This window comes from Cryptomeria japonica, chromosome 10 (genome assembly GCF_030272615.1).
Source record: "Cryptomeria japonica chromosome 10, Sugi_1.0, whole genome shotgun sequence".
In the NCBI taxonomy this organism is placed as follows: Eukaryota; Viridiplantae; Streptophyta; class Pinopsida; order Cupressales; family Cupressaceae; genus Cryptomeria; species Cryptomeria japonica.
The window spans coordinates 789980501-789997073 of record NC_081414.1 but is presented as its reverse complement, the minus strand read 5'-3'; positions in this window follow the sequence as shown (position 1 = coordinate 789997073).

Below are 16573 nucleotides of genomic sequence, written 5' to 3'. Positions count from 1 at the left end.
AGGCTTTAAAAACAACCTCACCATCCTTTGCTGTTTAAAAGGATCAACTTCAAATTTCTGCAAAGTAAAAGGAAACTCATTTATCAAAATTTGGTTTTCAAAGTTAAATAGGGAAGTCCTTCCCCTTTTGATCGATATCTTTTGTTGACCACCAAGATCGAAGTTTTGCTTTGTTCACCAGGTTCTTTTCCTAGATTAGAAAATCATTGCTTTGAAAACATAAAATAAACACCATGTCTTTGTGGAGCAAAATCTCCATATAGCTTTTAACAAATCATTGCAATAAAGAGTTAAAAAGAACACTTGTTTGCTTTGCTATGAAAGTGGAAGGAATATGCTCTCCCCTTAACTGGATGATAAAAAATCTAGACCACTCTTAGGCTTTCAGTGTTTATTGCATTAAATCCTTTAGCAGGCCTGCCTTCTCGAGGGGTTGAAAAACTCTTAAAGCCATTCTTTGGCCGGTGTGAAGGGAACGACCTAAGTGGGAAATGACTTTGAAGCCAAGTGTTCCAACCCACTATAATCAAATGTGGAAAGTGACGAAAGTCCTTTTCAATAGTTGCATGCAACGATTAGCCTTCCCCTAGTATCCTTGAGATACGTAAAGCCTTTTCTCTAAAGGTTGGGAATCCTCTTGAGGGAGTTTATCACTGACGGCCGAACAAGAAGCTTGATTAGGAACCTTAGCATTAGAAACTTTGAGCCAAGTCAGTAACCAGACATTTGTAATATCATAGTGCAAGGGTGGGGAAGAATCCGCCCCCAAGATTTCTCACCATATATCTCCCAAGATAACTACTCAATTGTGAAGCAATTCACTTTGAGTTAATTTCTAGCAAAAGGCAAAAAAATGAGCGCCCTCTAGGGGGTGACATGGCTATTTGAGCTGACGGAGTATCGAGACTAGTGGGCTATGGTATTACCTATGACCTTTGAATAAAGAGTCTTTTTGAAGTGTATTCTTTGTATCCAAACCTATTGAAACATTGGGGATTTGAACCCATCGTTGCAGAACATACACTTACTATTTAGATTAAGAAAAATGGTTGTCTCTTTGATGCTGTGTCTTCATTTGTTACTTCAGAAAATCATCTATCATCACTAAAAACTCAAAACAAAATTCCAAAAATGTAGAAAACAACCAAGTCAGGGCAGTTTAGTGCGTGAGAGCAACATCTTAGCATGTCGTGATCATATTTTAGCACATCAAACCTTATCTTTAGCGTGTAAAGTCTTAACAGTTGTAGTTGGTGCATCCTGAAAATAGTTTGGCACGTTGAAGCATCAGCTTAGCACGTGGAGGTCAACCTTTAGCATGTAGAGTATAAACAGTAGCGCGTCAACGACTCATATTAGCACACGATCTTTTGAAATCAAAGCTGAAACAAATTTAACCAGTAAAACCAGTTAGCATGTAGAAGGGGGTAGCATAGGGCATCGAGTCTTTTCGCTAGCGCATTGAGAACTTTCTGTAGCACATAGCGTATTTGTTTTAGCGCATCATCAAAATCACAAAAACAGGGGGCAAAACAGAGGTCATTTTTGAAAATTTTAAAAAAATTCTCAGGAATTTTTCTTCATCAGCCTAAACTTCATAAATCAGAAAACCAAAAACAAAGTATCAAAGCTATTTCTAAAAACAGGTTTCTCATCAAACAAAGTTGTCATAAATCTGAAACTAGTCGCACAATAAACATATCTATCCTATCAAAATCAAGAAACATCATCACAGGGTGGCAAATAGGTCCTTTAAATCAAGCAGATTTCTATCCCAAAACACACTTGTTTTAAAACTTGAAGTTGTCAAATCGAGTTTCCATATCGAGAAAGCTCTATTCCATATCATTTGACACACTTTGTCGTGAGGGGGCATCTAAACTTTCACTTTGATAAAGTAAAACTTGAGTTTCCAAAACAAGCTAAACTGAATCCAAAACGAACTCAAAGGAAACCATCACTTGTGCATGACTAATCCTCATATTCTGAGAAGAAAGAATATTTATCATAACACTAAGTTGAAGAAACAACAACTGAGTTCTTCGAAACTTGCCAAAAGAAATAAATTTTTATACATCAATTGTCAACTCTTCAAATCTCATAGAACATTCCTTCGTCATACACGATTATATCTTCAAGATAAATCCAACGAATTTGACAAGGAACCTTTGAGGAGTAGAGCATTCTGCCAAAAGTCCGCTTTCAGTCAACAAATCAATTGTGGAGGATGTTGGTATTTTGGTATAGTTTTGTCATTGATGTCAACACCTACTGAACACTATCAACTCTAGCACTTTGGAGAATCAGCAACATTCATTGGCAAGTACACAGTCACTGATATCTAGTACACCAGCACTTGGAATGACATGGAAAACACATGGTTATGTCAAAGACATCTTTTGGACACCTTGTCTTAAATATTGGTTTATTGGAATAATTGTATTTGTATATTTGCTATTACCGGAAAATAGGTCTAGGGTATACACTGGTAGGCTTATCTTTTCTAGATCAGCATAGCATGCTTTGGAGATGACTTATTATTGTTGTAAATGCATTAAGATGACATGTTAAATCGGTTATTGCATCGAACATTAATTTATTTGCAAATTGATTTTATTGTAATATCCTTTAGAGCCAACCTACTAAAATTGGTCTTAGGTTATGATATAAATGTAAGATCTTAATTGTAAGATTGGATGTGGAATGCGGAAAAGAGTTGTGTGAAGGTATATGCGAGAATAAGTAGAGCTATACATGCAGACATCATTTGAGGATTGAAGGAGGGTTTTGTGAAGACAATCGAAACTATACTGGTACTGAATCTAGCATAGAAAGATGCTAAATTAAGTAGTACATTCTTATTGGATTTAACCATCCAATTGTAGTTAGTGTGACTCCCATTTGTGATTGAGCAGTGAGCTCTAGGCGCTTGGCCTTTCTGCATGTGTAGACCCCATTTGTATACACTTACTATCTGCAGTAGTATCATCTGATTGTGGGCAAGGTTTCCCACTATGGTTTTTCCCCTTATAGGGTTTCCACATACAAGTTCTGGTGTTATGTGTTGTGGATGACTTTGTTCTTTTTGTTTGATGCATTAAATCTTACTGGTATTGCTATTAACTGATAGAACTGTCTACCGGCATAAAAGATTAGTTTACCAGTATAAAGTATTAAAGTTGTTTAAGTTGCTTTTGGTTTAAATTTATTAGACAACTGATTCACCCCCCCCCTCTCAGTTGTCTCTAGGACCTAACAATTGGTATCAGAGCCTAGTCCTCTTTTTGCAGAAGTTTAACAGCTTGAGGAGATCCAATGTCTAACAACTATTTCAGGAAGGACATTCCTAAACTTGATGGAACCAACTATGGGATATGTAAGATTAGGATGGAAACACATATAAAGTGCATTGGAAAAGATATCTGGGAGGTTACAAAGAATGGATATACTGCTCCTACTACAAGTCAACCTAATCCACCAAATCTGGCTAAAGATGAAGAAAATGATTGCAGGCAAGGGAAACACTTTTGAGTGTATTATCAGATCAACAAATTATGGGACTATCAAATAGGTCTACTACTAAAGCTATTTGGGATCATTTGGAAACACTGAATGAAGGAGATTCCATAGTTAAAATTGCAAAACTTGAAAGCTTCTGGGTCAGGTATGAAAATATGAAAATAGAAGAAGATGAAAGAATTTCTGCTTTTATGGAAAGAATAAATGAAATTGTTTTGGGTATTAAATGTTGTGGAGGAACCTTGAGTGAAGATGAAATTGTTTTAAAATTTTTAAGAGGATTACCACTGGCATATAAGATGAAAGTTACTGCTATAAATGAACTAAGAACAATGCCTAACACATTAGTAACTAGGGATATATTGATTGGAAAACTTTCAGCATTTGAAATTGAGGAATTTGGTCCTGTTGCCACTATTAAAACTAACGTATCTTTTAAAGCATCAACATCATCTGCACAATCATTTAACAAGTCTGATTGGAAAGCCTTTTATGCAAGAGAACTTGAAGAAAGCAGGAAAGAAAATGAAGAACTTGAAAAACTTGAAGCACTATATCCAGAAAAATGCCTAAAGGTCCAATTGGAAGTAAGTATGAAGGTAAAGCACCCTTTAAATGTTTCAACTATAATAAGATTGGTCATATGGCCTCAAGATGCCCTGATAGACATGCTAGGTTAAGAGAAGAAGCTAGAAGAACATACAAAACTAACCCTGAATATCAGAGATACAAATTTAAGAAAAATAAAGACAAATCTTGATATCTTGCTGATGGAGGAGTGACTGATGATTCTGATGAAGATCCGATAGACAATGGATGGGTTTTTCTTGCTGTAATAGAAGATCAACCGACGCCTACTATTCAACCGGTAGAGTAGGCCTTGGCAGCTAAAATTGAAGTAAAGGATGAATGGATCATTGATTCAGGATGCTCACATCATATGACTGGTAATAAGAGCGAATTCCTAACTTTTCAGGAGTATAATGGAGGTCTAGTAAGATTTGGAGATGATAAAGCTTGTTTGATCAAAGGTAAGGGTACAATATCTCTTGATGGTAAGCATAATACTGACAATGTTTACTATGTTGAAGGTTTAAAACATAATCTTTTGAGTGTTGGTCAATTAGTTGAAAAAGGATTTCAGTTATAGTTCAAAAATGGTAAATACAAAATTATGAATAGAACTGGTTTGGAAATTGCAACCAGTAATCAAACTAGAGGTAACATCTTTCATTTGAATAACAATGAAAAAACATGCTTGATTGCTCATATTGATGAAAGTTGGCTATGGCATAAGAGACTCTATCATGTAAATTTGGATTACATGGTGAAGATCAGTACTACTAAGGCAGTTAGAGATCTACCTAAGATTGTTAAACCTCACAATTCGGTATGTAAGGAATGTCAATTTGGAAAACAAGTTAGAGATACTTTCAAAAGTATTCCAAAAAAATCTAATATTACTCTTGACTTAATTCATACTGATTTATGTGGTCCAGCTAGATCTAAAAGTTTACAAGGAGATAGATATTTTATGCTAATCATTGATGACTATTCTAGAATGTGTTGGGTTACTTAGAGAAAAATCAGAAGCACTTGGGAAGTTCAAACTGTTTAAAGCAATGGTAGAAAATGAAACCGGTAATAAAATCAAATGTCTAAGATCAGATCAAGGAGGAGAATTTACATCTAAGGACTTTAATGTATTCTGTGAAGTGAATGGAATCAGAAGACAACTATCAGCACCCAAGACACCACATCAAAATGGAGTTGTAGAAAGGAAAAATAGAACTATCTTGGATGTAGCCAGAAGTATGTTGTCTGAATCAAATCTACCACATGTATATTCGAGAGAAGCAGTAAGTACATCAGTCTATACATTCAACAAAGTTCACATCAAAGGTGAAACCGGTAAGACACCTCATGAACTTTGGTTTGGTATTACTCCTACACTTAAGTATTTTAGAATATTTGGAAGTAAATTCTATATTAGAAGAGATGAGTATATTGGAAAATTTGATCCTAGAAGTGATGAAGGAATATTTCCTAGTTATTCATCTAAGAGCAAGGCATATAGATGCTTTAACAAAAGATTACAGAAAATTGTTGAGAGTACAAATGTAAAGTTTGATGAACAATTTAGAGAAACTTCAAGGTATACAGACTCTGAACCGGTAACAAAAATATTGACAAATGAATCTATACAAAATCCATCGATACAGAATGAAGATCTAGGTACACCAGCATCATCTAAAAATTCCACTACAACTGAGGAACAATAGCAAACAAAGACACCCCGGTATGTAAGACTAAATCACTCTGAAGATCAGATAATTGGAAACAAGCATAAAGGAGTTATGACAAGAGGAAGATTGGCAAATGAAGAGGTATGTCTTATTTCTCAAATTGAACCATCATCTGTTAATGAGGCATGTGAAGATAAACACTGGATTAAAGCTATGGAAGAAGAATTGGAACAAATTGAGAAGAATAACACTTGGACATTAGTTCCCCGGCCTAAAGATAAAAATGTGATTGGAACCAAATGGGTATTCAAAAACAAACTTAATGAAGATGGTAAGGTTATCAGAAATAAAGAAAGACTAGTGTGTAAGGGATATTCTCAAAAAGAAGGAATTGATTATAATGAAACCTTTGCATCGGTAGCTAGAATTGAGGCAGTCAGATTATTCTTGGCTTTTGCAGCACACAAGAACTATAAAGTTTATCAAATGGATATTAAATGTTCATTTCTGAATGGAGATCTTGAAGAAGAAGTTTACATTGAACAACCTGATGGATTTTCTTTGACAGAAAACAAAAATATGGTTTGCAGGTTAAGGAAAGCCTTGTATGGATTGAAGCAAGCTCCAAGAGCTTGGTATGCAAGGTTAGATAAGTATCTTTTGAAGATTGGTTTTTCTAAAGGTATTGCAGACAACAATTTATATTATAAGGTGACTAATGATGACATCTTGGTTATAGAAGTTTTTGTTGATGATATAATCTTTGGAGGAGAAAATGGATTATGTGAAGACTTTTCTATTAAAATGCAGCAAGAATTTGAAATGTCTATGATTGGAGAAATAAAATTCTTTTTAGGATTGTAGATCTCACAAATTGATAAAGGTATATTCTTGAGTCAATCTAAGTACTTGATGGAATTACTAAAAAAATTTGGAATGGAAAACTCTAAACCGGTAAGCACACCTATGACTACAAATGACAAATTATCACTAAGAGATGAATCTACACCTGTTAATCCAACTAGGTATAAATCTATGATAGGAGGTTTACTATATTTGACACAAACAAGACCTGATATCATGAATGCAGCATGTATTGTTTCAAGATTTCAGAGTAGTCCTAGAGAAAATCATGAATCAACAGTAAAAAGGATTTTCCGATACTTACAAGGCACTACAAATCTTGGATTATGGTATCCTAGAGATGAAAACTTTGAATTATATGCATACACAAATGCAAATTGGGCAGGAGATGTGGATGATAGGAAGAGCACCATAGGTGGAGCATTTTTTCTTGGAAAGAGACTAATTTCTTGGTTAAGCAAGAAACAAAGTTCTACATCTTTATCAACAGTTGAATCAGAATATATTGTAGTAGCAACAAACTATACACAGGTATTATGGCTTAAACAAATGTTGAAGGACATAAAGGTAAAATGCAAGGAACCTATAACTATCTATTGTGATAATACTGTAGCAATTGATATATCTAAGAACCTAGTATTACACTCTAAAACCAAACATGTTTCTATAAAACTAAATTTCCTAAGGGAGAAAGTTGAAGCAAAAGAGATAAAACTGGTTTATGTGAATACAAAAGAGCAGATTGCAGATATTTTTACTAAACCTTTGCCTAAGGAAACTTTTGAATATCTTAGAGATAAGCTTGGGGTTATACCCCCACTGGTAGAGACTTAGGAAGTTGATGATTGTCATCAACTGACAGAATTAACAAGAGAAAATCTTTTACTGCGGTCTTTGATGAGGAAGCTACTTCTTAGGGGGAGTAGTCGGTATACTGTATTGGTTGGTATTTTGTAAATGTTCTTACTTTGGCATTTGATGTCAAAGGGGGAGAGATTGGATATGGAAAAACATAGGAAAAACACAAGGAAGACACATGTTACTCTTAGGGGGAGAGACTATTACTTTAAGGAGAGACTATTCATATCTGAATTCTGGTTATAATTTATTTTTGGGAAATTATTGGTTTTTGGTATTTGGCATTTCTGTTTTGGCACTTTGATGGTTTTTCCATCTTGTGTTGCCATCAATGCTAAAGGGGGAGATTGTTCATATTTTGGTATGGTTTTGTCATTGATGTCGACACCTACTGAACACTATCAACTCTGGCACTTCGGAGAATTAGCAACATTCACCGACAAGTACACAATCACTGATATCTAGTACACTGGTAGGATATAATGTTCACCATCACTTGGAATGGCATGGAAAACACATGGTTATGTCGAATACATCTTTTGGACACCTTGTCTTAAAGATTGGTTAATTGGAATAATTGTATTGGCATATTTGCTATTACCAACAAATAGGTCCAGGGTATACACCAACAAGCTTATCTTTTCCAGATCAGCATGGCACACTTTGGAGATGACTTATTATTGTTGTAAATGCATTAAGCCGACATATTAAATCGGTTATTGCATTGGACATTAATTTATTTGTAAATTGATTTTATTATAATATCCTTTAGAGCCGACCTTCTAAAATTGGTCTTAGGTTATGGTATAAATGTAAGATCTTAATTGTAAGATCAGATGTGGAATGTGGAAAAGAGTTGTGTGAAGGTATATGCGAGAATAAGCAAAGCTATACACATAGACATCATTTGAGGATTGAAGGAAGGTTTTGTGAAGACAATCAGAACTATACCGGTACTGAATCCAGCATAGAAAGATACTAAATTAAGCAATACATTCTTATTGGATTTAACCATCCAATTGTAGTCAGTGTGACTCCCATTTGTGATTGAGCAGTGAGCTCTAGGCGATTGGCCTTTCTGCATGTACAAACCCCATTTGTATACACTTACTATCTGCAGTAGTATCATCTGATTGTGGGTAAGGTTTCCCATCATAGTTTTTCCCCTTGCAGGGTTTCCACATACAAGTTCTAATGTTATGTGTTGTGGATGACTTTGTTCTTTTTGTTTCATGCATTAAATCTTATCGGTATTGCTATTAACTGATAGAACTGTCTACCAGCATAAAAGAATGGTTTACCAATATAAAGTGTAGTCACATAAATCTGTCCACTTAATTAAATGAATACTTAGTATTTATTTGATTATTTAACCATCAATTAATAATTAATTAAATTAATATTTAATTAATTCATCTTAACCCTATTCTCCTATTAATTAAATAAATTATTCAATTTATTTGATTTAATTCACTTAACCAAATTCAGACCATTAATTAAATAAATAAATCATATTTGTTTAATTAAATCTTCTCTCACATTTAAATAAATTAATATTTATTTAAATCCCCCAAAATCCCACCTCTCACATTTAAATAAATTAACATTTATTTAAATCACCTTTATCCTCCACCCACTTGTATTTTCCTACAAAAGCAAGTTGCACAACTATTTTAAATAAATTATTTATTTAAAATCCTATTTATCCTCACCCACTTGAAACCTTTAATGGTTTCCCTTAAAGTATTCAAACTTGATGGCTTTAAAGTCTTCAAACTTGATGGCTTCCTTCTATAATCTTCTTAAGACTTTAATGGTTTTCCTTAAAGTCTTCAAGCCTTTAATGGTTCCCCTCAAAGTCTTCAAGCATTTTAATGCTTTATCTTCCTTTTTCTCATTTAAATAAATTAATATTTATTTGAATATTTATCCAAATACAACTTGCACACATTTATTGAAATAAATGAATTTTTATTTTAATAAAATCCTATTTTCCCTCACCCACCAAAATCCACTTGTATGCCTAAACCCCTTCTAGATTCTTCTAAACCCTTCCTAATTAGCCTAAATTCATCCCCTAAATATTGTCACATTCCTAAGCAAATTGGAGTCACTTCTCAAAGACTCCAAAGTCTTTGAAAAGCAATTAATGCTTTGTGTGTTCAACAAATTAACCCTCAAAGTCTTGGATAACCTTTGAAAGCTTCCAACCTTCAACCACTAAATGGCTCAAAGTCTTTGATAACCATTGAAGGCTTTCAACCCTCAACCACTTAATCCCCAAAGTCTCCAATAACCATTAATGGTTACCTCAAACCCTCCCACATGGTTAAAACATTTGTTTTGACTCAACCTCTACCCAACCCAAAGGTCTCATCAAGCCTTTAATGCTTTGACCATGATTATCTCTTAAACATTTGCACAAAGGTTTATCCTTGGATTAACTCTTAATCCAGTGGGTAATCTTAATTTAGACTTGACCCTTACCTTCTAGATAACCATGAGGTCTTCTCAGGCCTTTAATGCCTCCAACCTCTTCTCTCAACCCAATCCTATGTTGAAACTTGTCACCATTTTATTGGTGCCAATTGTGCACATGGATCCCCAACTTTCAATCCTAACCCTTGTTAAGATTGCTCAATCTTAACCCTTCATTTCCCTATTTCTTCTATAAATAGAACCCTTCTCCTCAAGCAAAAGGAGAAGCATTTTAGAGTATTGTTGTTATACTGGCATTAGCATAGAGCTTTTTCATAGCATCACTATCTACTCTTGCATAGTATTTGCTTATCATATTCAACCATCTTGAATCTCCATATGGCATCCATGGCTAGTGCTAAAAGCTGAGAGCTACACTCATTTGGGACTTGGAGAGGAGAGGAACAAGGGAGGAGCAACTATGAGCATCTTGATTAGCTATTTCATTCTATGTTTATATGCTTTCTATTTCATGCTTAATATCTCTCTTGATATGCTTGTTTAGGATAATCTTTTGTTGCTAACACTAACGTTTGTTTCTTATGCTCTTGTGTGTGTTGTCATCAAACAGATTTTCTAATCCTTTTTGCAGAGCATCATTTGGTGAACCCGACGTGAATCGAACACGCAAAAAGAGCAACTTTTTTTTTTAACCAATAACATGTTTGAATGTTGAAAATGTCACACAGGTTGCGCTTTTGACACTGTTTTGGTGCGTTTGACATTATTTTGGCGCTATTCATTCTGTTTCAGTGCTTTTCCCTTCTCTGTCTTTCCCTTTCTTTTAGTGCGTTTGTGTTAAATAGTGCCTCTGTTCAAACGCAGACTAGCGCTATTGTAACAAAACGTTGTACAAATCACCTTGTAACCAAAAAAAAAAAAAAAAAACCAAAAAAAAAAAAAAATTAGGCTTGTAGAAGCCCACCAAATAGGCGGATTTTACTAACTATTTTTCTCTTTTGTGCAGATTTAAATTAGATTAAAAAGTAGATTTATATTTTTTACTAACTTGTTTTTTGAAGTTGGTTTTAAAAATGAATTCACTTTTTATTTTGGTTTAAAATTAACTTCACATTTCAAATTTGGGCTTTTAAAAAAGAATCACACATTTGTTTGGGGCTCTTAAAAAGAATTTCATTGTTCAAAGGTAAAAAGAACCACAAACTTATACAAAAACAACTTTATTTTTTTTTGCAAGTTAGGAAACAAACTTCGTTTTGGTGCTTAAAATCAACAAGGCAAATTTTATTTCTTGCATCAAGATAAAACTCACAATCCACACTTCCATTTTTGGTGCAAATAAAATTCACAATCAACTTGTCTCATTTTCAAAGCAATTTTCCTTCAAAGCAAAACGTGTTTTTCATTAAGTTGACCAGGATTTTCAAAATTCTAGATTACAAAACACATTGCCTTTGAAGTTAAAAAGAACACCATGACTGTTGGAGCAACATCTCCAAATAGTTAGATCATATTGCCATGATGGATTAAAAAGAACAAGTGAATTTCATGTTTGGCACGCTTGTGCACAAAAGTCAGTCGAGTGGACCTACTTCTAACACACACTATCCTCTCCCTTGGCTCTCGTGGTCCTAGGTGCAAGAGAAAAGTGTTAGTAACACTCAAAATTTTATTTTTTTAAGAGAGGCCTGCCAAGGGATCGATACTCTTGGGAATGACCTCGAGCGGTAAATCCTTCGAGCCGCTATAGAAATTAGGTGAGAGCGAAAGCTGTAGCCTTGGGTATAGCTGTTCCTACAGTGTAACTGGCCGAAAGGACAAATGGGCCCCACCACCAGTTACAAGGCTCTTAAGTGAGTCACTGCAGAATGAACTTATGTCCAAAGCCATCGAACATGACTAAACACCTTTAAGTAGTAGCTCACCCGTTCTATTGATTGAGGATATTTGAGGTATAATTTAGTGCAAGAGCATAGATGGTTTTGCTCCCAAGATACTCACCATACATATTTCCTTGAGTAGAAACATAGCTTTTTGAAAGGTCACTTGTGGCTTGATAAAAGTGGTGACTCCCCCATCATAGGGATCATCTATTTGTTATGCTCGTGCAAGACTTAGTATATCACATCCTTACCTGCCACGGCGGGATTGATAAGGTATGTAGTACCAAAGTCGAAGAAATATCAAGATGTGGGCTAAATTTATCACAACTGGCCATTTGACCTTAGGGATAAAGAGTGTTTGAAGTGTGTTCGTTTTACAGACCTAGTGCAAATTGAGCCGACTTCAGGCTTTGGAATTACACCTTAAAATAAATCTAAAGGAAGGGTCAAAAACAAGTCCAAGGATTGGGTTGATCTAGACCCATACTCATTTGTGCCTTTTGAGGCAACATTCTTGTGTTTGTGTGCTTGCTTTGTTTTCTTGTCAAAGAAAAATCAGAAAATCAATCCCAAAAACAAAGTATTCATCCAACATCTGTCAACACAACCAAAAACATCAAAAACAAGGTACAAACAAACAAAGAATCAAAAATTTATGACCATTCTTCACATCTTGCGAAAGAAGAAGTGTCATCAGAATATCACCTTGAAAAGGAGACCACTAAGCTCAAAGGCTTTGATCAAAAGGAGGAAATTCTTCTATCTCAATAGACAAATCTTTGTCTCACATAGAGTCTTTCTACATCGCATGCGTCTCTATCTTCAAGGTAAAACAAACGAGTTTGATTCAGAATCACTGAACCGCAGAGCTTTTATGCAATATAGAGCTCTGAGTTATCACAAAAATCAAGGAGGAAAGATAAATCCCCACTTCTTCCCAAACATCTGTATCACCTACAACACAGCTCGAGAAGTGCCACCAACACCTGAAAGGGAAGAAGAAGAGTTTGTCCCATTTGTGACACAGAGTTTTTATTGAAGTTGAAAACAAAAACATCCATCATCTCACTCATACATCATCACTTCATCATCAATCCATCCCAACTCTCAAAACATTAAGAGGTTCTTGTCCCAAGATTCTTTTTTAGATATTGCTTGAAATCAAAACATATCACATCACTTTTTAGATTGTTTCTACATCTAGGATAAGCTCATCCTAAGAGACACATCTACGCAGGTTAAAACTAGTTCATGAGTGAATCCTCTCATTGCTAGGTAGTCAAAATCTGTAACACATCTCAGATTTCTCTACACCTTATCACATCCAAACTTATCAAACAAACAAGCAATTCAAAGAAAGGAATTTCGGTTACATCTACCTTAAAAGTGCTCGAGATCCCCATACAACACAAATCACCAATCATCAATCTTTCATCACCAACTCATCATCATCTTCAATCAACTTCAAAACAAACTTGCAAACAAAATGGCTCAAACCCGATCACGATCAAGGCAGCGAGAAATAGAAATTGAGGAAGAAGAGGACAACCTCAATGAATTTCAAGAAGCACTTGGAGGAACTGGGAATGATGAAAACCCAGGTACACCCACTCCTTCAACAATCGAAAGGGTTCAACATAACCCTCATTTTAACAGATTATTTGATGAAATACTAAGGAGCAACGCAGATGCTCACTTCTTAAGACTTGCTCAAGAAGGAGCCAAACTCCCCTCAGACTTTGATCTTGCCCAATTAAGACAAACATCAGAAAGACAAAGTCGACATGAGGAGGAAAGAGGTAGAAATCACATCAGATATAACATCCCTCGAGGTAACCCACCACCTCCTCCTCCAAATGAAATGGAGATGTTGCGGCAACAAGTCGAGAATCTCGCCCAACAACTTCATAGTGGTGTTAGGACCAATCAATTCTCACTTAACGACATCTGTCCCTATCCGTTTGATAGGAATCTTTATATGCCACCCTTTCCACGCGGGTTCGAAACACCAAAATTCGAAAAATATAGAGGAAAGGGAGATCCCCGTGATCATGTCCGAGAATTTCATTCTGCTTGTCTCGAAGTCGCTTATGAGGACACATACCTAATGCGCCTTTTTCCCCAAAGCTTGGGAGGAACAACCACATCATGGTTTTCCCGACTACCAGGTGGCATAAGAACATTTGAGGAACTCATCCAGAAGTTCCTATCTCATTACTCTTATAATATTGAACGCGACATCACCATGGCTGATCTATGTAACACCAAACAAAAACCAGGTGAATTATTCTCAGTATTCCTGCAACGATGGCGCCAAATGTCTAGCAGACGTTCTCTTCAGTTACCTGAACGAGAACTAGTGGAAATTTTCATTTCCAACTTAAACGAAGAAATGGAATTTCACCTGGATGTCAAAGACACAGACTCCTTTAACGATATGATCACCAAGGGTATAAAATGTGAAAGGGCACTCATCAAGAAAGGACTCATCAAAATCTTTAATGAACCAAAAGATGGTCCTCGCCCGCGATTCAATAGTGATAAACCAAACTTCTGGAACAAGAATAAAAATATCGTCAACGATGGGGTTGTGGATGCTCGGACTGTCCAAAATGCACAACCTGTGGTTCGGTTTGCAGGACAAAATCCTCCACCTCAAAATAACACAAATGGTCCTCCTAATCAAGGTCGCATCACATCTCAAGATGAACCAAGACCTCGTCCACAAAAACAAAAACGCACTTACACTCCCTTAGGGGAACCCATTGAAACAGTGTTGCGACAACTCCTCTCTCAAAATTTGGTCACTCTACCTAAGCTATCAAACTATGAGCCTCAAGTCAAACCAGCATGGTGGAAAGATACTGAACACTGTGAGTTCCATCAAGGAAGAGGACACAAGACAAGTAATTGTCACCGATTGAAAGATCTCATTCAAGATCTTATTGACCGAGGAGAAATTGAAATTGAAGGACATGACCCAAAAACAACCAATAATGATCATCAGATGTTCAAGAATCCACTTCCATCACAAGATCAAAGGGGTCCTTCCACTTCCAGACGAGGTCCTGATACCACTGATTATACGCAGGCTGCGTATAATTACACTGTCAATCACCTGTATGATGCCAGTGAACAAATTGCAACTATCGCCTTCAAAAATCCCACCTCAAATTGCAATGTTGTTACACGTCGTGGCAAGGTCACCATAAAGGCAGCTCCACAAGGCACCACCCCTATCCCAAAGCAGTACAATCTTGTGGAACAATTAGACAAAACGCCTGCGCTTATATCCATTTTAGAGCTGTTACGTCTATCGCCATCTCATAAAACAATCTTGGATCAAGCACTCCAAGAGGCGTCAGTCCCTGCAAACTTGAATACAGACCAATTTCAAGCCATGGTTGGAAATCTAAAGTCATCACCTTGTCTCACTTTTTCTGAAAGCGACAACTCTTCTTTCCAACAACCTCATAACGCCTCACTCCACATTGAAGGCTTTGTCAACCAACACAGGATCAAGCGAGTCTTGATCGATAATGGAGCAGGCCTAAACATTTGCACACTTCAGTTGGTCACAACATTGGGATATGCAATAGAATCAGTGGATCCTCGTAAGAAGATCACCATCAAAGCCTATGATGATGCAGAGCGTTCATCCAAAGGAGCTGTGGTACTACCAATCCGAGTGGGCCCTGTGGTAAAGCATATCATTTGTCAGGTTCTGGACCTTTCTCTGCCATATAATCTATTATTAGGGAGACCTTGGATACATGCCATGCAAGCTGTTCCATCTACCTACCATCAATGTATCAAGTTCCCACATAATGGTGCAGAGATCACAATCCTGGGCGATGCAAATCCCTTTGCATTTTGCCATAATATCAGCCATCAACCAGAGATTACTGTTCCTAATAATAGGGAAGCCATTTCCTCCACATCATATATAAATCCCACCTCTCTTGCCAGTTCAAACACTCCTATACCCAAGCAAGAAAAGCTTAAGATGAAAATCGCAGAGGAAGGTCCTGGAGAATACAACTTGAGTCAGCTCTTTTGTGTGGGACAAATGCCCACTTCTCCTAGAACACATGGTAAACCACAGCAGTTGCTCCAGCAACCACTAATCATGCCTGCATGTGCCTTAACGCCTTTCATTCTTGGAAAGAGTCAAGAGGAAGAGACACAAGATGAGGACCTAGCGGACTGGATCTATAAAGATCCCATCACCACTGACAAACCGCAAGTTACACTTCCTACGGAACAATATGGCAAAGGCCTCCTCATTATGCAAAGAATGGGATATGATGGTCAGAGTGCTTTGGGATACTGCAAACAAGGACGACATGAACCTCTACTACCAGAATTCAAGCCCAAAGGTAATACAGGCCTTGGCTTTGAAAAAGAGATCCTTCCTAAACTCAGATTCAAAGGAAAACCCAGCAAACCATTTTGCCCACCTACTGCAAAGAGGATACCTTTCATAATCAAAGCACCATCAAGCACTATCCCCACTGCCCCCTCAAGGCTCACAACTCCACCATCACCAATGTCACTCATCCCATCAAACGAACCAGTAATCCTATCAGCAACACCATTTGTAGCAGCAACTATATTGGAACCCGCAGCAGCATCTATGGCACCAGTAGTTCCAGCAGAAGCCACTGAGTCACCATTACCGATACTTCCAGTGACAAATCCATTAAACCCCATCACAATTCCTGCAGCATTGATCACCACAAAAGTACATAAACCAATCACGCC